At 35.3% G+C, this 26,446-nt stretch overlaps 2 non-coding genes across 2 annotated transcripts; both read right to left on the bottom strand.

Annotated features, from left to right (window-relative positions):
* Positions 1–1,065: 1,065 nt before the first annotated feature.
* TRNAY-AUA (transfer RNA tyrosine (anticodon AUA)) lies at positions 1,066–1,137 on the bottom strand. Its single transcript has one exon. It is a non-coding gene; the product is annotated as a tRNA-Tyr (tRNA).
* A 1,827-nt stretch (positions 1,138–2,964) lies between these two features.
* Positions 2,965–3,036, bottom strand: TRNAC-ACA (transfer RNA cysteine (anticodon ACA)). The gene has a single exon. It is a non-coding gene; the product is annotated as a tRNA-Cys (tRNA).
* Between the last annotated feature and the right edge of the window lie 23,410 nt (positions 3,037–26,446).

The following is a 26,446-nucleotide window of genomic DNA, read 5'->3' on the forward strand; positions in this document are numbered from 1 at the left end:
GTATTTCAAATGTAGAAATGTGTTGCTTATTACATAAAATGCTAAGATTGTAAATGTTTACTTCAATTTATTTAATTAAAAACATATTTCTACAGGTAAAACAGTTGGACAAGGGGGCACCCAGATTTGAACTATGGACCTCTTGACCTGCAGTCAAACGCTCTACCACTGAGCTATACCCCCAATTCTGAAATCTTCACCTATATTAATTCAGTAATATGTACAAAGTAGAAGCAACATGCAATCACCATTAAAGCAATAGATTTTCAGCCACCAAACCCTCCTTATAACTACAAGGGGTAAACACGATGTCCTTTATCTGCCTTTGTAAAATACAGTGAGGTTTCCATTGCAAGAATTCATAAATTTCATATCACATGTAGATATTGGAACATGGAAAAAAAAGTTTTGTCAAATGCACAAATTCTGCAAAACGTAACTGCTTCTCTACTGCAGTTTGTTGATTTTGTGCTAAGAGCATAGTTAAACCCAATTGTTCATTGTTTTTTATATGAAATGATGATATATCCTATTGTTTCTTACAGTGCATTGGGTTGAAAAACATTTTAACAAGATCTATTGAACAGGGTATATGGTTATGAAACAGGGACTTCTTGAACTGCACTCCTACGCTCTACCACTGACATAAACCCTTGAATGCTGAAAACTGCCCTTTTTTTAAAAAGGTGATAGAGTGGGTGACTGTATGGAACTTGTAGAAGTAATGACATCAGTGCACTTCTGGTCAGCTGTACAAATTAATACATTTCATTAAGGGCATATTATTGGTTTCCACCACAGTTTTATAACATTCATATGAGCTTCCAATGGACTAATTCAAACTGATAATATCACCAGTAGAACTTGGGTGAATGTAAAACACAGCGTGTATCATACGAAGAAATCCTAAACAGCTTAATGGTGTTTACCCTATGTTTCAGGTGATGATCAGGAGCATTTTAAATGTAGAAATGTGTTGCTCATTACATAAAATGCTAAAATTGTAAATGTTTTCTTCAATTTATTTAATTAAAAAAATATTTCTACAGGTAAAACGGTTAGACAAGGGGGCACCCAGATTTGAACTAGGGACCTCTTGATCTATAGTCAAATGCTCTACCACTGAGCGATACCCTCAAGTCTGAAATGTTCACCTAAATTAATTCAGTAATATGTACAACGTAGAAGCAACATACAATCACCATCAAAGCAATGCATTTTCAGCCACCAAACCCTCCTTATAACTATAAGGGGTACACACGATGTCCTTTATCTGCCTTGGTAAAATACAGTGAGGTTTCCATTGCAATAATTCATAAATTTCGTATCACATGTAGATATTGGAACATGGAAAAAAAACTTTTGTCAAATGCACAAATTCGGCAAAAAGGAACTGCTTCTCTACTGCAGTTTGTTGATTTTGTGCTAAGAGCATAGTTAAAACAAATTGTTCATTGTTTTGTATATGAAATGATGATATATCTTATTGTTTCTTACAGTGCATTGGGTTGAAAAACATTTTAACAGGATCTATTGAAAAGAGTATATGGTTATGAAACAGGAACTTCTTGAACTGCACTCCTACGCTCTACCACTGACATAAACCCTTGAATGCTGAAAACTGCCCTTTTTTAAAAAGGTGATAGAGTGGGTGACTGTATGGAACTTGTAGAACTAATGACATCAGTGCACTTCTGGGCAGCTGTACAAATTAATACATTTCATTGAGGGCATATTATTGGTTTCCACCACAGTTTTATAACATTCATATGAGCTTCCAATGGACTATTTCAAACTGATAATAACACCAGTAGAACTTGGGTGAATGTAAAACACAGCTTGTATCATACGAAGAAATCCTAAACAGCTTAATGGTGTTTACCCTATGTTTCAGGTGATGATCAGAAGTATTTCAAATGTAGAAATGTTTTGCTCATTACACAAAATGCTAAGATTGTAAATGTTTACTTCAATTTATTGAAATTAAAACAATATTTCTACAGGTAAAACAGTTGGAAAAGGGGGCACCCAGATTTGAACTAGGGACCTCTTGATCTGCAGTCAAATTCTCTACCGCTGAGCTATTCCCCCAATTCTGAAATGTTCACCTATATTAATTCAGTAATATGTACAAAGTAGAAGCTACATGCAATCACCATCAAAGCAATGCATTTTCAGCCACCAAACCCTCCTTATAACTATAAGGGGTACACACGATGTCCTTTATCTGAAATACAGTGAGGTTTCCATTGCAAGAATTCATACATTTCGTATCACATGTAGATCTTGGAACATGGAAAAAAAACCTTTGTCAAATGCACAAATTCCGCAAAATGTAACTGCTTCTCTACTGCAGTTTGTTGATTTTGTGCTAAGAGCATAGTTAAAACAAATTGTTCATTGTTTTGTATATGAAATGATGATATATCTTATTGTTTCTTACAGTGCATTGGGTTGAAAAACATTTTAACAGGATCTATTGAAAAGAGTATATGGTTATGAAACAGGAACTTCTTGAACTACACTCCTACGCTCTACCACTGACATAAACCCTTGAATGCTGAAAACTGCCCTTTTTTAAAAAGGTGATAGAGTGGGTGACTGTATGGAACTTGTAGAACTAATGACATCAGTGCACTTCTGGTCAGCTGTACAAATTAATACATTTCATTAAGGGCATATTATTGGTTTCCACCACAGTTTTATAACATTCATATGAGCTTCCAATGGATTATTTCAAACTGATAATAACACCAGTAGAACTTGGGTGAATGTACAACACAGCTTGTATCATATGAAGAAATCCTAAACAGCTTAATGGTGTTTACCCTATGTTTCAGGAGATGATCAGGAGTATTTCACATGTAGAAATGTGTTGCTCATTACATAAAATGCTAAGATTGTAAATGTTTTCTTCAATTGATTTAATTAAAAAAATATTTCTACAGGTAAAACAGTTGGACAAGGGGGCAACCAGATTTGAACTAGGGACTTCTTGATCTGTAGTCAAGTGCTCCACCACTGAGCTATACCCCCAGTTCTGAAATGTTCACCTTTATTAATTCAGTAATATGTAAAAAGTGGAAGCAACATGCAATCACCATCAAAGCAATGCATGTTCAGCCACCAAACCCTCCTTATAAGTATAAGGGGTACACAAGATGTCCTTTATCTGCCTTGGTAAAATACAGTGAGGTTTCCATTGCAGGAATTCATACATTTCGTATCACATGTAGATCTTGGAACATGGAAAAACAACTTTTGTCAAATGCACAAATTCTGCAAAACGTAACTGCTTCTCTACTGCAGTTTGTTGATTTTGTGCTAAGAGCATAGTTAACCCCAATTGTTCATTGTTTTGTATGTGAAATGATGATATATCTTTTGTTTCTTACAGTGCATTGGGTTGAAAAACATTTTAACAGGATCTATTCAAAAGGGTATATGGTTATGAAACAGGGACTTCTTGAACTGCACTCCTATGCTGTACCACTGACATAAACCCTTGAATGCTGAAAACTGCCCTTTTTTAAAAAGGTGATAGAGTGGGTGACTGTATGGAACTTGTAGAACTAATGACATCAGTGCACTTCTGGCCAGCTGTACAAATTAACACATTTCATTGAGGGCATATTATTGGTTTCCACCACAGTTTTAGAACATTCATATGAGTTTCCAATGGACTATTTCAAACTGATAATATCACTAGTAGAACTTGGGTGAATGTAAAACACAGCTTGTATCATACGAAGAAATCAAAAATAACTTCATGGTGTTTACCCTATGTTTCAGGAGATGATCAGGAGTATTTCAAATGTAGAAATGTGTTGCTCATTACATAAAATGCTAAGATTGTAAATGTTTTCTTCAATTTATTTAAAAAAATATTTCTACAGGTAAAACAGTTGGACAAGAGGGCACCCCGATTTGAACTAGGGACCTCTTGATATGCAGTCAAATGCTCTACCACTGAGCGATACCCCCAAATCTGAAATTTTCACCTATATTAATTCAGTAATATGTACAAAGTGGAAGCAACATACAATCACCATCAAAGCAATGCATTTTCAGCCACCAAACCCTCCTTATAACTATAAGGGGTACACACGTTGTCCTTTATCGGCCTTGATAAAATACAGTGAGGTTTCCATTGCAATAATTCATAAATTTCGTATCACATGTAGATATTGGAACATGGAAAAAAAACCTTTGTCAAATGCACAAATTCTGCAAAACGTAACTGCTTCTCTACTGCAGTTTGTTGATTTTGTGCTAAGAGCATAGTTAAAACCAATTGTTCATTGTTTTGTATATGAAATGATGATATATCATATTGTTTCTTACAGTGCATTGGGTTGAAAAACATTTTAACAGGATCTATTGAAAAGGGTATATGGTTATGAAACAGGGACTTCTTGAACTGCACTCTTACGCTTTACCACTGACATAAACCCTTGAATGCTGAAAACTGCACTTTTTTAAAAAGGTGATAGAGTGGGTGACTGTATGGATTTTATAGAACTAATGACATCAGTGCACTTCTGGTCAGCTGTACAAATTAATGCATTTCATTGAGGGCATATTATTGGTTTCCACCACAGTTTTATAACATTCATATGAGTTTCCACTGGACTATTTCAAACTGATAATATCACTAGTAGAACTTGGGTGAATGTAAAACACAGCTTGTATCATACGAAGAAATCCTAAACAGCTTAATGGTGTTTACCCTATGTTTCAGGAGATGATCAGGAGTATTTCAAATGTAGAAATGTGTTGCTCATTACATAAAATGCTAAGATTGTAAATGTTTTCTTCAATTTATTTTAAAAAATATTTCTACAGGTAAAACAGTTGGACAAGGGGGCACCCAGATTTGAACTAGGGACCTCTTGACCTACAGTCAAATGCTCTACCACTGAGAGACACCCCCAATTCTGAAATGTTCAACTTTATTAATTCAGTAATATGTACAAAGTTGAAGCAACATGCACTCACCATCAAAGCAATGCATTTTCAGCCACCAAACCCTCCTTATAAGTATATGGGGTGCGAAGGATGTCCTTTATCTGCCTTGGTAAAATACAGTGAGGTTTCCATTGCAAGAATTCATACATTTTGTATCACATGTAGATATTGGAACATGGAAAAAAAACCTTTGTCAAATGCACAAATTCCGCAAAATGTAACTGCTTCTCTACTGCAGTTTGTTGATTTTGTGCTAAGAGCATAGTTAAAACAAATTGTTCATTGTTTTGTATATGAAATGATGATATATCTTATTGTTTCTTACAGTGACAGTGCATTGGGTTGAAAAACATTTTAACAGGATCTATTGAAAAGAGTATATGGTTATGAAACAGGAACTTCTTGAACTGCACTCCTACGCTCTACCACTGACATAAACCCTTGAATGCTGAAAACTGCCCTTTTTTAAAAAGGTGATAGAGTGGGTGACTGTATGGAACTTGTAGAACTAATGACATCAGTGCACTTCTGGGCAGCTGTACAAATTAATACATTTCATTGAGGGCATATTATTGGTTTCCACCACAGTTTTATAACATTCATATGATCTTCCAATGGACTATTTCAAACTGATAATAACACCAGTAGAACTTGGGTGAATGTAAAACAAAGCTTGTATCATACAAAGAAATCCGAAACAGCTTAATGGTGTTTACCCTATGTTTCAGGTGATGATCAGGAGTATTTCAAATGTAGAAATGTGTTGCTCATTACATAAAATGCTAAGATTGTAAATGTTTACTTCAATTTATTTAATTAAAAAAATATTTCTACAGGTAAAACAGTTGGACAAGGGGGCACCCAGATTTGAACTAGGAACCTCTTGATCTGCAGTCAAATGCACTACCACTGAGCTATACCCCCAGCTCTGAAATGATCACCTTTATTTATTCAGTAATATGTACAAAGTGCAAGCAACATGCAATCACCATCAAAGCAATGCATTTTCAGCCACCAAACCCTCCTTATAACTATAAGGGGTACACAAGATGTCCTTTATCTGCCTTGGTAAAACACAGTGAGGTTTCCATTGCAAGAATTCATAAATTTCGTATCACATGTAGATCTTGGAACATGGAAAAAAAACTTTTGTCAAATGCACAAATTCTGCAAAATGTAACTGCTTCTCTGCTGCAGTTTTTTGATTTTGTGCTAAGAGCATAGTTAAACCCAATTGTGCATTGTTTTGTATATGAAATGATGATATATCCTATTGTTTCTTACAGTGCATTGGGTTGAAAAACATTTTAACAGGATCTATTGAAGAGGGTATATGGTTATGAAACAGGGATCTCTTGAACTACACTCCTACGCTCTACCACTGACATAAACCCTTAAATGCTGAAAACTGCCCTTTTTTAAAAAGGTGATAGAGTGGGTGACTGTATGGAACTTGTAGAACTAATGACATCAGTGCACTTCTGGTCAGCTGTACAAATTAATACATTTCATTAAGGGCATATTATTGGTTTCCACCACAGTTTTATAACATTCATATGAGCTTCCAATGGACTATTTCAAACTGATAATATCACCAGTAGAACTTGGGTGAATGTAAAACACAGCTTGTATCATACGAAGAAATCCTAAACAGCTTAATGGTGTTTACCCTATGTTTCAGGTGATGATCAGGAGTATTTCAAATGTAGATGCTAAGATTGTACATTTTTACTTCAATTTATTTAATTAAAAAAACATTTCTACAGGTAGAACAGTTTGACAAGGGGGCAACCAGATTTGAACTGGCGACCTCTTGATCTGCAGTCAAATGCTCCACCACTGAGCTATACCCCCAGTTCTGAAACGTTCACCTTTCTTAATTCAGTAATATGTACAAAGTGGAAGCAACATGCAATCACCATCAAAGCAATGCATTTTCAGCCACCAAACCCTCCTTATAACTATAAGGGGTACACAAGATGTCATTTATCTGCCTTGGTAAAACACAGTGAGGTTTCCATTGCAAGAATTCATAAATTTCGTATCACATGTAGATCTTGGAACATGGAAAAAAACTTTTGTCAAATGCACAAATTCTGCAAAACGTAACTGCTTCTCTACTGCAGTTTGTTGATTTTGTGCTAAGAGCATAGTTAAACCCAATTGTTCATTGTTTTGTATATGAAATGGTGATATATCTTATTGTTTCTTACAGTGCATTGGGGTGAAAAACATTTTAACAGGATCTATTGAAGAGGGTATATGGTTATGAAACAGGGACTTCTTGAACTGCACTCCTACGCTCTACCACTGACATAAACCCTTGAATGCTGAAAACTGCCCTTTTTTAAAAAGGTGATAGATTGGGTGACTGTATGGAACTTGTAGAACTAATGACATCAGTGCACTTCTGGTCAGCTGTACAAATTAATACATTTCCTTGAGGGCATATTGTTGGTTTCCACCACAGTTTTATAACATTCATATGAGCTTCCAATGGACTATTTCAAACTGATAATAACACCAGTAGAACGTGGGTGAATGTAAAACAAAGCTTGTATCATACGAAGAAATCCTAAACAGCTTAATGTTGTTTACCCTATGTTTCAGGTGATGATCAGGAGTATTTCAAATGTAGAAATGTGTTGCTCATTACATAAAATGCTAAGATTGTAAATGTTTACTTCAATTTATTTAATTAAAAAAAAGATTTCTACAGGTAAAACAGTTGGACAAGGGAGCATCCAGATTTGAACTAGGGACCTGTTGATCTGCAGTCAAATGCTCTACCACTGAGCTATACCCTCCATTCCAAAATGTTTACCTATATTAATTCAGTAATATGTACAAAGTGGAAGCAACATGCAATCACCATCAAAGCAATGCATTTTCAGCCACCAAACCCTCCTTATAACTATAAGGGGTACACAAGATGTCCGTTTTCTGCCTTGGTAAAATACAGTGAGGTTTCCATTGCAAGAATTCATAAATTTCGTATCACACGTAGATCTTGGAACATGGAAAAAAAAACATTTGTCAAATGCACAAATTCTACAAAATGTAACTGCTTCTCTACTGCAGTTTTTTGATTTTGTGCTAAGAGCATAGTTAAACACCATTGTGCATTGTTTTGTATATGAAATGTTGATATATCTTATTGTTTCTTAGAGTGCATTGGGTTGAAAAACATTTTAACAGGATCTATTGAAAACGGTATATGGTTATGAAACAGGAACTTCTTGAACTGCACTCCTACGCTCTACCACTGACATAAACCCTTGAATGCTGAAAACTGCCCTTTTTTAAAAAGGTGATAGAGTGGGTGACTGTATGGAACTTGTAGAACTAATGACATCAGTGCACTTCTGGTCAGCTGTACAAATTAATACATTTCATTAAGGGCATATTATTGGTTTCCACCACAGTTTTATAACATTCATATGAGCTTCCAATGGACTATTTCAAACTGATAATATCACCAGAAGAACTTGGGTGAATGTAAAACACAGCTTGTATCATACGAAGAAATCCTAAACAGCTTAATGGTGTTTACCCTATGTTTCAGGTGATGATCAGGAGTATTTCAAATGTATAAATGTGTTGCTCATTACATAAAATGCTAAGATTGTACATTTTTACTTCAATTTATTTAATTAAAAAAAGATTTCTACAGGTAAAACAGTTGGACAAGGGGGCACCCAGATTTGAACTGGCGACCTCTTGATCTGCAGTCAAATGCTCCACCACTGAGCTATAGCCCCAGTTCTGAAATGTTCACCTTTATTAATTCAGTAATATGTACAAAGTGGAAGCAACATGCAATCACCATCAAAGCAATGCATTTTCAGCCACCAAACCCTCCTTATAACTTTAAGGGGTACACAAGATGTCCTTTATCTGCCTTGGTAAAATACAGTGAGGTTTCCATTGCAGGAATTCATACATTTCGTATCACATGTAGATCTTGGAACATGGAAAAACAACTTTTGTCAAATGCACAAATTCTGCAAAACGTAACTGCTTCTCTACTGCAGTTTGTTGATTTTGTGCTAAGAGCATAGTTAAACCCAATTGTTCATTGTTTTGTATGTGAAATGATGATATATCTTTTGTTTCTTACAGTGCATTCGGTTGAAAAACATTTTAACAGGATCTATTCAAAAGGGTATATGGTTATGAAACAGGGACTTCTTGAACTGCACTCCTATGCTGTACCACTGACATAAACCCTTGAATGCTGAAAACTGCCCTTTTTTAAAAAGGTGATAGAGTGGGTGACTGTATGGAACTTGTAGAACTAATGACATCAGTGCACTTCTGGCCAGCTCTACAAATTAACACATTTCATTGAGGGAATATTATTGGTTTCCACCACAGTTTTAGAACATTCATATGAGTTTCCAATGGACTATTTCAAACTGATAATATCACCAGTAGAACTTCGGTGAATGTAAAACACAGCTTGTATCATACGAAGAAATCAAAAATAACTTCATGGTGTTTACCCTATGTTTCAGGAGATGATCAGGAGTATTTCAAATGTAGAAATGTGTTGCTCATTACATAAAATGCTAGGATTGTAAATGTTTTCTTCAATTTATGTAATTAAAAAAATATTTCTACAGGTAAAACAGTTGGACAAGAGGGCACCCCGATTTGAACTAGGGACCTCTTGATCTACAGTCAAATGCTCTATCACTGAGCGATACCCCCAATTCTGAAATGTTCACCTTTATTAATTCAGTAATATGTACAAAGTGGAAGCAACATTCAATCACCATCAAAGCAATGCATTTTCAGCCACCAAACCCTACACATAACTATAAGGGGTACACAAGATGTCCTTTATCTGCCTTGGTAAAATACAGTGAGGTTTCCATTGCAAGAATTCATACATTTCGTATCACATGTAGATCTTGGAACATGGAAAAAAACTTTTGTCAAATGCACAAATTCTGCAAAACGTAACTGCTTCTCTACTGCAGTTTGTTGATTTTGTGCTAAGAGCATAGATGAACCCAATTGTTCATTGTTTTGTATATGAAATGATGATATATCCTATTGTTTCTTACAGTGCATTGGGTTGAAAAACATTTTAACAGGATCTATTGAAGAGGGTATATGGTTATGAAACAGGGATCTCTTGAACTACACTCCTACGCTCTACCACTGACATAAACCCTTAAATGCTGAAAACTGCCCTTTTTTAAAAAGGTGATAGAGTGGGTGACTGTATGGAACTTGTAGAACTAATGACATCAGTGCACTTCTGGTCAGCTGTACAAATTAATACATTTCGTTAAGGGCATATTATTGGTTTCCACCACAGTTTTATAACATTCATATGAGCTTCCAATGGACTATTTCAAACTGATAATATCACCAGTAGAACTTGGGTGAATGTAAAACACAGCTTGTATCATACGAAGAAATCCTAAACAGCTTAATGGTGTTTACCCTATGTTTCAGGTGATGATCAGGAGTATTTCAAATGTAGATGCTAAGATTGTACATTTTTACTTCAATTTATTTAATTAAAAAAACATTTCTACAGGTAGAACAGTTTGACAAGGGGGCAACCAGATTTGAACTGGCGACCTCTTGATCTGCAGTCAAATGCTCCACCACTGAGCTATACCCCCAGTTCTGAAACGTTCACCTTTCTTAATTCAGTAATATGTACAAAGTGGAAGCAACATGCAATCACCATCAAAGCAATGCATTTTCAGCCACCAAACCCTCCTTATAACTATAAGGGGTACACAAGATGTCATTTATCTGCCTTGGTAAAACACAGTGAGGTTTCCATTGCAAGAATTCATAAATTTCGTATCACATGTAGATCTTGGAACATGGAAAAAAACTTTTGTCAAATGCACAAATTCTGCAAAACGTAACTGCTTCTCTACTGCAGTTTGTTGATTTTGTGCTAAGAGCATAGTTAAACCCAATTGTTCATTGTTTTGTATATGAAATGGTGATATATCTTATTGTTTCTTACAGTGCATTGGGGTGAAAAACATTTTAACAGGATCTATTGAAGAGGGTATATGGTTATGAAACAGGGACTTCTTGAACTGCACTCCTACGCTCTACCACTGACATAAACCCTTGAATGCTGAAAACTGCCCTTTTTTAAAAAGGTGATAGATTGGGTGACTGTATGGAACTTGTAGAACTAATGACATCAGTGCACTTCTGGTCAGCTGTACAAATTAATACATTTCCTTGAGGGCATATTGTTGGTTTCCACCACAGTTTTATAACATTCATATGAGCTTCCAATGGACTATTTCAAACTGATAATAACACCAGTAGAACGTGGGTGAATGTAAAACAAAGCTTGTATCATACGAAGAAATCCTAAACAGCTTAATGTTGTTTACCCTATGTTTCAGGTGATGATCAGGAGTATTTCAAATGTAGAAATGTGTTGCTCATTACATAAAATGCTAAGATTGTAAATGTTTACTTCAATTTATTTAATTAAAAAAAAGATTTCTACAGGTAAAACAGTTGGACAAGGGAGCATCCAGATTTGAACTAGGGACCTGTTGATCTGCAGTCAAATGCTCTACCACTGAGCTATACCCTCCATTCCAAAATGTTTACCTATATTAATTCAGTAATATGTACAAAGTGGAAGCAACATGCAATCACCATCAAAGCAATGCATTTTCAGCCACCAAACCCTCCTTATAACTATAAGGGGTACACAAGATGTCCGTTTTCTGCCTTGGTAAAATACAGTGAGGTTTCCATTGCAAGAATTCATAAATTTCGTATCACACGTAGATCTTGGAACATGGAAAAAAAAACATTTGTCAAATGCACAAATTCTACAAAATGTAACTGCTTCTCTACTGCAGTTTTTTGATTTTGTGCTAAGAGCATAGTTAAACACCATTGTGCATTGTTTTGTATATGAAATGTTGATATATCTTATTGTTTCTTAGAGTGCATTGGGTTGAAAAACATTTTAACAGGATCTATTGAAAACGGTATATGGTTATGAAACAGGAACTTCTTGAACTGCACTCCTACGCTCTACCACTGACATAAACCCTTGAATGCTGAAAACTGCCCTTTTTTAAAAAGGTGATAGAGTGGGTGACTGTATGGAACTTGTAGAACTAATGACATCAGTGCACTTCTGGTCAGCTGTACAAATTAATACATTTCATTAAGGGCATATTATTGGTTTCCACCACAGTTTTATAACATTCATATGAGCTTCCAATGGACTATTTCAAACTGATAATATCACCAGAAGAACTTGGGTGAATGTAAAACACAGCTTGTATCATACGAAGAAATCCTAAACAGCTTAATGGTGTTTACCCTATGTTTCAGGTGATGATCAGGAGTATTTCAAATGTATAAATGTGTTGCTCATTACATAAAATGCTAAGATTGTACATTTTTACTTCAATTTATTTAATTAAAAAAAGATTTCTACAGGTAAAACAGTTGGACAAGGGGGCACCCAGATTTGAACTGGCGACCTCTTGATCTGCAGTCAAATGCTCCACCACTGAGCTATAGCCCCAGTTCTGAAATGTTCACCTTTATTAATTCAGTAATATGTACAAAGTGGAAGCAACATGCAATCACCATCAAAGCAATGCATTTTCAGCCACCAAACCCTCCTTATAACTTTAAGGGGTACACAAGATGTCCTTTATCTGCCTTGGTAAAATACAGTGAGGTTTCCATTGCAGGAATTCATACATTTCGTATCACATGTAGATCTTGGAACATGGAAAAACAACTTTTGTCAAATGCACAAATTCTGCAAAACGTAACTGCTTCTCTACTGCAGTTTGTTGATTTTGTGCTAAGAGCATAGTTAAACCCAATTGTTCATTGTTTTGTATGTGAAATGATGATATATCTTTTGTTTCTTACAGTGCATTCGGTTGAAAAACATTTTAACAGGATCTATTCAAAAGGGTATATGGTTATGAAACAGGGACTTCTTGAACTGCACTCCTATGCTGTACCACTGACATAAACCCTTGAATGCTGAAAACTGCCCTTTTTTAAAAAGGTGATAGAGTGGGTGACTGTATGGAACTTGTAGAACTAATGACATCAGTGCACTTCTGGCCAGCTCTACAAATTAACACATTTCATTGAGGGAATATTATTGGTTTCCACCACAGTTTTAGAACATTCATATGAGTTTCCAATGGACTATTTCAAACTGATAATATCACCAGTAGAACTTCGGTGAATGTAAAACACAGCTTGTATCATACGAAGAAATCAAAAATAACTTCATGGTGTTTACCCTATGTTTCAGGAGATGATCAGGAGTATTTCAAATGTAGAAATGTGTTGCTCATTACATAAAATGCTAGGATTGTAAATGTTTTCTTCAATTTATGTAATTAAAAAAATATTTCTACAGGTAAAACAGTTGGACAAGAGGGCACCCCGATTTGAACTAGGGACCTCTTGATCTACAGTCAAATGCTCTATCACTGAGCGATACCCCCAATTCTGAAATGTTCACCTTTATTAATTCAGTAATATGTACAAAGTGGAAGCAACATTCAATCACCATCAAAGCAATGCATTTTCAGCCACCAAACCCTACACATAACTATAAGGGGTACACAAGATGTCCTTTATCTGCCTTGGTAAAATACAGTGAGGTTTCCATTGCAAGAATTCATACATTTCGTATCACATGTAGATCTTGGAACATGGAAAAAAACTTTTGTCAAATGCACAAATTCTGCAAAACGTAACTGCTTCTCTACTGCAGTTTGTTGATTTTGTGCTAAGAGCATAGATGAACCCAATTGTTCATTGTTTTGTATATGAAATGATGATATATCCTATTGTTTCTTACAGTGCATTGGGTTGAAAAACATTTTAACAGGATCTATTGAAGAGGGTATATGGTTATGAAACAGGGATCTCTTGAACTACACTCCTACGCTCTACCACTGACATAAACCCTTAAATGCTGAAAACTGCCCTTTTTTAAAAAGGTGATAGAGTGGGTGACTGTATGGAACTTGTAGAACTAATGACATCAGTGCACTTCTGGTCAGCTGTACAAATTAATACATTTCGTTAAGGGCATATTATTGGTTTCCACCACAGTTTTATAACATTCATATGAGCTTCCAATGGACTATTTCAAACTGATAATATCACCAGTAGAACTTGGGTGAATGTAAAACACAGCTTGTATCATATGAAGAAATCCTAAACAGCTTAATGGTGTTTACCCTATGTTTCAGGTGATGATCAGGAGTATTTCAAATGTAGAAATGTGTTGCTCATTACATAAAATGCTAAGATTGTGAATGTTTTCTTCAATTTATTTAAAAAAATATTTTTAAGGTGAAACAGATGGACAAGGGGGCACACAGATTTGAACTAAGCACTTCTTGATCTGCAGTCAAATGCTCTACCACTGAACTATACCCCTAATTCTGAAATGTTCAACTTTATTAATTCAGTAATATGTACAAAGTTGAAGCAACATGCAATCACCATCAAAGCAATGCATTTTCAGCCACCAAACCCTCCTTATAACTATAAGGGGTACACACAATGTCCTTTATCTGCCTTGGTAAAATACAGTGAGGTTTCCATTGCAATAATTCATACATTTCGTATCACATGTAGATATTGGAACATGGAAAAAAAACGTTTGTCAAATGCACAAATTCTGCAAAACGTAACTGCTTCTCTACTGCAGTTTGATGATTTTGTGCTAATAGCATAGTTAAACCCAATTGTTCATTGTTTTGTATGTGAAATGATGATATATCTTTTGTTTCTTACAGTGCATTGGGTTGAAAAACATTTTAACAGGATCTATTCAAAAGGGTATATGGTTATGAAACAGGGACTTCTTGAACTGCACTCCTATGCTGTACCACTGACATAAACCCTTGAATGCTGAAAACTGCCCTTTTTTAAAAAGGTGATAGCGTGGGTGACTGTATGGAACTTGTAGAACTAATGACATCAGTGCACTTCTGGCCAGCTGTACAAATTAACACATTTCATTGAGGGCATATTTTTGGTTTCCACCACAGTTTTATAACATTCATATGAGCTACCAATGGACTATTTCAAACTGATAATATCACCAGTAGAACTTGGGTGAATGTAAAACACAGCTTGTATCATACGAAAAAATCCAAAACAGCTTCATGGTGTTTACCCTATGTTTCAGGAGATGATCAGGAGTATTTCAAATGTAGAAATGTGTTGCTCATTACATAAAATGCTAAGATTGTAAATGTTTTCTTCAATTTATTTAATTAAAAACATATTTCTACAGGTAAAACAGTTGGACAAGGGGGCACCCAGATTTGGACGAGGGACTTCTTGACCTGCAGTCAAATGCTCTACCACTGAGCTATACCCCCAATTCTGAAATGTTCACCTATATTAATTCAGTAATATGTACAAAGTAGAAGCAACATGCAATCACCATTAAAGCAATAGATTTTCAGCCACCAAACCCTCCTTATAACTACAAGGGGTAAACACGATGTCCTTTATCTGCCTTGGCAAAATACAGTGAGGTTTCCATTGCAATAATTCATAAATTTCATATCACATGTAGATATTGGAACATGGAAAAAAAACTTTTGTCAAATGCACAAATTCTGCAAAACGTTACTGCTTCTCTACTGCAGTTTGTTGATTTTGTGCTAAGAGCATAGTTAAATCCAATTGTTCATTGTTTTTTATATGAAATGATGATATATCCTTGTGTTTCTTACAGTGCATTTGGTTGAAAAACATTTTAACAGGATCTATTGAAGAGGGTACATGGTTATGAAACAGGGACTTCTTGAACTGCACTCTTACGCTCTACCACTGACATAAACCCTTGAATGCTGAAAACTGCACTTTTTTAAAAAGGTGATAGAGTGGGTGACTGTATGGAACTTGTAGAACTAATGACATCAGTGCACTTCTGGTCAGCTGTACAAATTAATACATTTCATTGAGGGCATATTATTGGTTTCCACCACAGTTTTATAACATCCATATGAGTTTCCACTGGACTATTTCAAACTGATAATATCACTAGTAGAACCTGGGTGAATGTAAAACACAGCTTGTATCATACGAAGAAATCCTAAACAGCTTAATGGTGTTTACCCTATGTTTCAGGAGATGATCAGGTGTATTTCAAATGTAGCAATGTGTTGCTCATTACATAAAATGCTAAGATTGTAAATGTTTTCTTCAATTTATTTTAAAAAATATTTCTACAGGTAAAACAGTTGGACAAGAGGGCACCCAGATTTGAACTAGGGAGCTTTTGATCTGCAGTCAAATGCTCTACCACTGAGCGATACCCCCATTTCTGAAATGTTCAACTTTATTAATTCAGTAATATGTACAAAGTTGAAGCAACATGCAATCACCATCAAAGCAATGCATTTTCAGCCACCAAACCCTCCTTATAAGTATATGGGGTGCGAAGGATGTCCTTTATCTGCCTTGGTAAAATACAGTGAGGTTTCCATTGCAAGAATTCATACATTTCGTATCACATGTAGATCTTGGAACATGGAAAAAACCTTTGTCAAATGCACAAATTCTGCAAAATGTAACTGCTTCTCTACTGCAGTTTGTTGATGTTGTGCTAAGAGCATAGTTAAACCCAATTGTTCATTGTTTTGTATATGAAATGATGATATATCTTATTGTTTCTTACAGTGCATTGGGTTGAAAAACATTTTAACAGGATCTATTGAAAAGAGTATATGGTTATGAAACAGGAACTTCTTGAACTGCACTCCTACGCTCTACCACTGACATAAACCCTTGAATGCTGAAAACTGCCCTTTTTTAAAAAGGTGATAGAGTGGGTGACTGTATGGAACTTGTAGAACTAATGACATCAGTGCACTTCTGGGCAGCTGTACAAATTAATACATTTCATTGAGGGCATATTATTGGTTTCCACCACAGTTTTATAACATTCATATGATCTTCCAATGGACTATTTCAAACTGATAATAACACCAGTAGAACTTGGGTGAATGTAAAACAAAGCTTGTATCATACAAAGAAATCCTAAACAGCTTAATGGTGTTTACCCTATGTTTCAGGTGATGATCAGGAGTATTTCAAATGTAGAAATGTGTTGCTCATTACATAAAATGCTAAGATTGTAAATGTTTACTTCAATTTATTTAATTAAAAAAATATTTCTACAGGTAAAACAGTTAGACAATGGGGGCACCCAGATTTGAACTTGTGACCTCTTGATCTGCAGTCAAATGCTCTACCGCTGAGCTATACACTCAAGTCTGAAATGATCACCTATATTAATTCAGTAATATGTTCAACGTAGAAGCAACATACAATCACCATCAAAGCAATGCAATTTCAGCCACCAAACCCTCCTTATAACTATAAGGGGTACACACGATGTCCTTTATCTGCCTTGGTAAAATACAGTGAGGTTTCCATTGCAATAATTCATAAATTTCGTATCACATGTAGATATTGGAACATGGAAAAAAAACTTTTGTCAAATGCACAAATTCTGCAAAACGTAACTGCTTCTCTACTGCAGTTTGTTGATTTTGTGCTAAGAGCATAGTTAAACCCAATTGTTCATTGTTTTTTATATGAAATGATGATATATCCTTTTGTTTCTTACAGTGCATTTGGTTGAAAAACATTTTAACAGGATCTATTGAAGAGGGTACATGGTTATGAAACAGGGACTTCTTGAACTGCACTCCTATGCTCTACCACTGAGTTAAACCCTTGAATGCTGAAAACTGCCCTTTTTAAAAAAGGTGATAGAGTGGGTGACTGTATGGAACTTGTAGAACTAATGACATCAGTGCACTTCTGGGCAGCTGTACAAATTAATACATTTCATTGAGGGCATATTATTGGTTTCCACCACAGTTTTATAACATTCATATGAGCTTCCAATGGACTATTTCAAACTGATAATATCACCAGTAGAACTTGGGTGAATGTAAAACACAGCTTGTATCATACGAACAAATCAAAAACAGCTTCATGGTGTTTACCCTATGTTTCAGGAGATGATCAGGAGTATTTCAAATGTAGAAATGTGTTGCTCATTACATAAAATGCTAAGATTGTAAATGTTTTCTTCAATTGATTTAATTAAAAAAATATTTCTACAGGTAAAACAGTTGGACAAGGGGGCAACCAGATTTGAACTAGGGACTTCTTGATCTGTAGTTAAGTGCTCCACCACTGAGCTATACCCCCAGTTCTGAAATGTTCACCTTTATTAATTCAGTAATATGTACAAAGTGGAAGCAACATTCAATCACCATCAAAGCAATGCATTTTCAGCCACCAAACCCTCCACATAACTATAAGGGGTACACACGATGTCCTTTATCTGCCTTGGTAAAATACAGTGAGGTTTCCAGTGCAAGAATTCATACATTTCGTATCACATGTAGATCTTGGAACATGGAAAAAAAACTTTTGTCAAATGCACAAATTCTGCAAAACGTAACTGCTTCTCTGCTGCAGTTTTTGGATTTTGTGCTAAGAGCATAGTTACACCCAATTGTGCATTGTTTTGTATATGAAATGATGATATATCCTATTGTTTCTTACAGTGCATTGGGTTGAAAAACATTTTAACAGGATCTATTGAAGAGGGTATATGGTTATGAAACAGGGATCTCTTGAACTACACTCCTACGCTCTACCACTGACATAAACCCTTAAATGCTGAAAACTGCCCTTTTTTAAAAAGGTGATAGAGTGGGTGACTGTATGGAACTTGTAGAACTAATGACATCAGTGCACTTCTGGTCAGCTGTACAAATTAATACATTTCATTAAGGGCATATTATTGGTTTCCACCACAGTTTTATAACATTCATATGAGCTTCCAATGGACTATTTCAAACTGATAATATCACCAGTAGAACTTGGGTGAATGTAAAATACAGCTTGTATCATACGAAGAAATCCTAAACAGCTTAATGGTGTTTACCCTATGTTTCAGGTGATGATCAGGAGTATTTCAAATGTAGAAATGTGTTGCTCATTACATAAAATGCTAAGATTGTGAATGTTTTCTTCAATTTATTTAAAAAAATATTTTTACGGTGAAACAGATGGACAAGGGGGCACACAGATTTGAACTAAGCACCTCTTGATCTGCAGTCAAATGCTCTACCACTGAACTATACCCCCAATTCTGAAATGTTCAACTTTATTAATTCAGTAATATGTACAAAGTTGAAGCAACATGCAATCACCATCAAAGCAATGCATTTTCAGCCACCAAACCCTCCTTATAACTATAAGGGGTACACACAATGTCCTTTATCTGCCTTGGTAAAATACAGTGAGGTTTCCATTGCAATAATTCATACATTTCGTATCACATGTAGATATTGGAACATGGAAAAAAAACGTTTGTCAAATGCACAAATTCTGCAAAACGTAACTGCTTCTCTAATGCAGTTTGTTGATTTTGTCCTAAGAGCATAGTTAAACCCAATTGTTCATTGTTTTTTCATATGAAATGATGATATATCCTATTGTTTCTTACAGTGCATTGGGTTGAAAAACATTTTAACAGGATCTATTGAAGAGGGTACATGGTTATGAAACAGGGACTTCTTGAACTGCACTCCTACGCTCTACCACTGACATAAACCCTTGAATGCTGAAAACTGCCCTTTTTTAAAAAGGTGATAGATTGGGTGACTGTATGGAACTTGTAGAACTAATGACATCAGTGCACTTCTGGTCAGCTGTACAAATTAATACATTTCCTTGAGGGCATATTGTTGGTTTCCACCATAGTTTTATAACATTCATATGAGCTTTCAATGGACTATTTCAAACTGATAATAACACCAGTAGAACGTGGGTGAATGTAAAACAAAGCTTGTATCATACGTAGAAATCCTAAACAGCTTAATGTTGTTTACCCTATGTTTCAGGTGATGATCAGGAGTATTTCAAATGTAGAAATGTGTTGCTCATTACATAAAATGCTAAGATTGTAAATGTTTACTTCAATTTATTTAATTAAAAAAAAGATTTCTACAGGTAAAACAGTTGGACAAGGGAGCACCCAGATTTGAACTAGGAACCTGTTGATCTGCAGTCAAATGCTCTACCACTGAGCTATACCCTCCATTCCAAAATGTTCACCTATATTAATTCAGTAATATGTACAAAGTGGAAGCAACATGCAATCACCATCAAAGCAATGCATTTTCAGCCACCAAACCCTCCTTATAACTATAAGGGGTACACAAGATGTCCGTTTTCTGCCTTGGTAAAATACAGTGAGGTTTCCATTGCAAGAATTCATAAATTTCGTATCACATGTAGATCTTGGAACATGGAAAAAAAACCTTTGTCGAATGCACAAATTCTGCAAAATGTAACTGCTTCTCTACTGCAGTTTGTTGATTTTGTGCTAAGAGCATGGTTAAACCCAATTGTTCATTGTTTTGTATATGAAATGATGATATATCTTATTGTTTCTTACAGTGCATTGGGTTGAAAAACATTTTAACAGGATCTATTGAAAAGGGTATATGGTTATGAAACAGGGACTTCTTGAACTGCACCTCTACGCTCTACCACTGACATAAACCTTTGAATGCTGAAAACTGCCCTTTTTTAAAAAGGTGATAGATTGGGTGACTGTATGGAACTTGTAGAACTAATGACATCAGTGCACTTCTGGTCAGCTGTACAAATTAATACATTTCCTTCAGGGCATATTGTTGATTTCCACCATAGTTTTATAACATTCATATGAGCTTCCAATGGACTATTTCAAACTGATAATAACACCAGTAGAACGTGGGTGAATGTAAAACAAAGCTTGTATCATACGTAGAAATCCTAAACAGCTTAATGTTGTTTACCCTATGTTTCAGGTGATGATCAGGAGTATTTCAAATGTAGAAATGTGTTGCTCATTACATAAAATGCTAAGATTGTAAATGTTTACTTCAATTTATTTAATTAAAAAAAAGATTTCTACAGGTAAAACAGTTGGACAAGGGAGCACCCAGATTTGAACTAGGGACCTGTTGATCTGCAGTCAAATGCTCTACCACTGAGCTATACCCTCCATTCCAAAATGTTCACCTATATTAATTCAGTAATATGTACAAAGTGGAAGCAACATGCAATCACCATCAAAGCAATGCATTTTCAGCCACCAAAACCTCCTTATAACTATAAGGGGTACACAAGATGTCTGTTTTCTGCCTTGGTAAAATACAGTGAGGTTTCCATTGCAAGAATTCATAAATTTTGTATCACATGTAGATCTTGGAACATGGAAAAAAAACCTTTGTCGAATGCACAAATTCTGCAAAATGTAACTGCTTCTCTACTGCAGTTTGTTGATTTTGTGCTAAGAGCATGGTTAAACCCAATTGTTCATTGTTTTGTATATGAAATGATTATATATCTTATTGTTTCTTACAGTGCATTGGGTTGAAAAACATTTTAACAGGATCAATTGAAAAGGGTATATGGTTATGAAACAGGGACTTCTTGAACTGCACCCCTACGCTCTACCACTGACATAAACCCTTGAATGCTGAAAACTGCCCTTTATTAAAAAGGTGATAGAGTGGGTGACTGTATGGAACTTGTAGAACTAATGACATCAGTGCACTTCTGGTCAGCTGTACAAATTAATACATTTCCTTGAGGGCATATTGTTGGTTTCCACCATAGTTTTATAACATTCATATGAGCTTTCAATGGACTATTTCAAACTGATAATAACACCAGTAGAACGTGGGTGAATGTAAAACAAAGCTTGTATCATACGTAGAAATCCTAAACAGCTTAATGTTGTTTACCCTATGTTTCAGGTGATGATCAGGAGTATTTCAAATGTAGAAATGTGTTGCTCATTACATAAAATGCTAAGATTGTAAATGTTTACTTCAATTTATTTAATTAAAAAAAAGATTTCTACAGGTAAAACAGTTGGACAAGGGAGCACCCAGATTTGAACTAGGAACCTGTTGATCTGCAGTCAAATGCTCTACCACTGAGCTATACCCTCCATTCCAAAATGTTCACCTATATTAATTCAGTAATATGTACAAAGTGGAAGCAACATGCAATCACCATCAAAGCAATGCATTTTCAGCCACCAAACCCTCCTTATAACTATAAGGGGTACACAAGATGTCCGTTTTCTGCCTTGGTAAAATACAGTGAGGTTTCCATTGCAAGAATTCATAAATTTCGTATCACATGTAGATCTTGGAACATGGAAAAAAAACCTTTGTCGAATGCACAAATTCTGCAAAATGTAACTGCTTCTCTACTGCAGTTTGTTGATTTTGTGCTAAGAGCATGGTTAAACCCAATTGTTCATTGTTTTGTATATGAAATGATGATATATCTTATTGTTTCTTACAGTGCATTGGGTTGAAAAACATTTTAACAGGATCTATTGAAAAGGGTATATGGTTATGAAACAGGGACTTCTTGAACTGCACCTCTACGCTCTACCACTGACATAAACCCTTGAATGCTGAAAACTGCCCTTTTTTAAAAAGGTGATAGATTGGGTGACTGTATGGAACTTGTAGAACTAATGACATCAGTGCACTTCTGGTCAGCTGTACAAATTAATACATTTCCTTCAGGGCATATTGTTGATTTCCACCATAGTTTTATAACATTCATATGAGCTTCCAATGGACTATTTCAAACTGATAATAACACCAGTAGAACGTGGGTGAATGTAAAACAAAGCTTGTATCATACGTAGAAATCCTAAACAGCTTAATGTTGTTTACCCTATGTTTCAGGTGATGATCAGGAGTATTTCAAATGTAGAAATGTGTTGCTCATTACATAAAATGCTAAGATTGTAAATGTTTACTTCAATTTATTTAATTAAAAAAAAGATTTCTACAGGTAAAACAGTTGGACAAGGGAGCACCCAGATTTGAACTAGGGACCTGTTGATCTGCAGTCAAATGCTCTACCACTGAGCTATACCCTCCATTCCAAAATGTTCACCTATATTAATTCAGTAATATGTACAAAGTGGAAGCAACATGCAATCACCATCAAAGCAATGCATTTTCAGCCACCAAACCCTCCTTATAACTATAAGGGGTACACACGATGTCCTTTATCTGCCTTGGTAAAATATAGTGAGGTTTCCATTGCAAGAATTCATACATTTCGTATCACATGTAAATCTTGGAACATGGAAAAAAAACCTTTGTCAAATGCACAAATTACGCAAAATGTAACTGCTTCTCTACTGCAGTTTGTTGATTTTGTGCTAAGAGCATAGTTAAAACAAATTGTTCATTGTTTTGTATATGAAATGATGATATATCTTATTGTTTCTTACAGTGCATTGGGTTGAAAAACATTTTAACAGGATCTATTGAAGAGGGTATATGGTTATGAAACAGGGATCTCTTGAACTACACTCCTACGCTCTACCACTGACATAAACCTTTAAATGCTGAAAACTGCCCTTTTTTAAAAAGGTGATAGAGTGGGTGACTGTATGGAACTTGTAGAACTAATGACATCAGTGCACTTCTGGTCAGCTGTACAAATTAATACATTTCATTAAGGGCATATTATTGGTTTCCACCACAGTTTTATAACATTCATATGAGCTTCCAATGGACTATTTCAAACTGATAATATCACCAGTAGAACTTGGGTGAATGTAAAACACAGCTTGTATCATACGAAGAAATCCTAAACAGCTTAATGGTGTTTACCCTATGTTTCAGGTGATGATCAGGAGTATTTCAAATGTAGAAATGTGTTGCTCATTACATAAAATGCTAAGATTGTGAATGTTTTCTTCAATTTATTTAAAAAAATATTTTTAAGGTGAAACAGATGGACAAGGGGGCACACAGATTTGAACTAAGCACCTCTTGATCTGCAGTCAAATGCTCTACCACTGAACTATACCCCTAATTCTGAGATGTTCAACTTTATTAATTCAGTAATATGTACAAAGTTCAAGCAACATGCAATCACCATCAAAGCAATGCATTTTCAGCCACCAAACCCTCCTTATAACTATAAGGGGTACACACAATGTCCTTTATCTGCCTTGGTAAAATACAGTGAGGTTTCCATTGCAATAATTCATACATTTCGTATCACATGTAGATATTGGAACATGGAAAAACAACTTTTGTCAAATGCACAAATTCTGCAAAACGTAACTGCTTCTCTACTGCGGTTTGTTGATTTTGTGCTAAGAGCATAGTTAAACCCAATTGTTCATTGTTTTGTATGTGAAATGATGATATATCTTTTGTTTCTTACAGTGCATTGGGTTGAAAAACATTTTAACAGGATCTATTCAAAAGGGTATATGGTTATGAAACAGGGACTTCTTGAACTGCACTCCTATGCTGTACCACTGACATAAACCCTTGAATGCTGAAAACTGCCCTTTTTTAAAAAGGTGATAGAGTGGTTGACTGTATGGAACTTGTAGAACTAATGACATCAGTGCACTTCTGGCCAGCTGTAAAAATTAACACATTTCATTGAGGGCATATTATTGGTTTCCACCACAGTTTTAGAACATTCATATGAGTTTCCAATGGACTATTTCAAACTGATAATATCACTAGTAGAACTTGGGTGAATGTAAAACACAGCTTGTATCATACGAAGAAATCAAAAATAACTTCATGGTGTTTACCCTATGTTTCAGGAGATGATCAGGAGTATTTCAAATGTAGAAATGTGTTGCTCATTACATAAAATGCTAGGATTGTAAATGTTTTCTTCAATTTATTTAATTAAAAAAATATTTCTACAGGTAAAACAGTTGGACAAGAGGGCACCCCGATTTGAACTAGGGACCTCTTGATCTGCAGTCAAATGCTCTACCACTGAGCGATACCCCCAATTCTGAAATGTTCACCTTTATTAATTCAGTAATATGTACAAAGTGGAAGCAACATTCAATCACCATCAAAGCAATGCATTTTCAGCCACCAAACCCTACACATAACTATAAGGGGTACACACGATGTCCTTTATCTGCCTTGGTAAAATACAGTGAGGTTTCCATTGCAAGAATTCATACATTTCGTATCACATGTAGATCTTGGAACATGGAAAAAACCTTTGTCAAATGCACAAATTCTGCAAAATGTAACTGCTTCTCTACTGCAGTTTGTTGATGTTGTGCTAAGAGCATAGTTAAACCCAATTGTTCATTGTTTTGTATATGAAATGATAATATATCTTATTGTTTCTTACAGTGCATTGGGTTGAAAAACATTTTAACAGGATCTATTGAAAAGAGTATATGGTTATGAAACAGGAACTTCTTGAACTGCACTCCTACGCTCTACCACTGACATAAACCCTTGAATGCTGAAAACTGCCCTTTTTTAAAAAGGTGATAGAGTGGGTGACTGTATGGAACTTGTAGAACTAATGACATCAGTGCACTTCTGGGCAGCTGTACAAATTAATACATTTCATTGAGGGCATATTATTGGTTTCCACCACAGTTTTATAACATTCATATGATCTTCCAATGGACTATTTCAAACTGATAATAACACCAGTAGAACTTGGGTGAATGTAAAACAAAGCTTGTATCATACGAAGAAATCCTAAACAGCTTAATGGTGTTTACCCTATGTTTCAGGTGATGATCAGGAGTATTTCAAATGTAGAAATGTGTTGCTCATTACATAAAATGCTAAGATTGTAAATGTTTTCTTCAATTTATTTTAAAAAATATTTCTACAGGTAAAACAGTTGGACAAGGGGGCACCCAGATTTGAACTAGGGACCTCTTGACCTGCAGTCAAATGCTCTACCACTGAGAGATACCCCCAATTCTGAAATGCTCAACTTTATTAATTCAGTAATATGTACAAAGTTGAAGCAACATGCAATCACCATCAAAGCAATGCATTTTCAGCCACCAAACCCTCCTTATAAGTATATGGGGTGCGAAGGATGTCCTTTATCTGCCTTGGTAAAATACAGTGAGGTTTCCATTGCAAGAATTCATACATTTCGTATCACATGTAGATCTTGGAACATGGAAAAAAACTTTTGTCAAATGCACAAATTCTGCAAAACGTAACTGCTTCTCTGCTGCAGTTTTTTTATTTTGTGCTAAGAGCATAGTTAAACCCAATTGTGCATTGTTTTTTATATGAAATGATGATATATCCTATTGTTTCTTACAGTGCATTGGGTTGAAAAACATGTTAACAGGATCTATTGAAGAGGGTACATGGTTATGAAACAGGGACTTCTTGAACTGCACTCTTACGCTCTACCACTGACATAAACCCTTGAATGCTGAAAACTGTCCTTTTTTAAAAAGGTGATAGATTGGGTGACTGTATGGAACTTGTAGAACTAATGACATCAGTGCACTTCTGGTCAGCTGTACAAATTAATACATTTCATTGAGGGCATATTGTTGGTTTCCACC

The sequence above is a fragment of the Ambystoma mexicanum genome, unplaced genomic scaffold (genome assembly GCF_040938575.1).
Source record: "Ambystoma mexicanum isolate Mex_15411 unplaced genomic scaffold, UKY_AmexF1_1 Mex_scaf84, whole genome shotgun sequence".
Lineage (NCBI taxonomy): Eukaryota > Metazoa > Chordata > Amphibia > Caudata > Ambystomatidae > Ambystoma > Ambystoma mexicanum.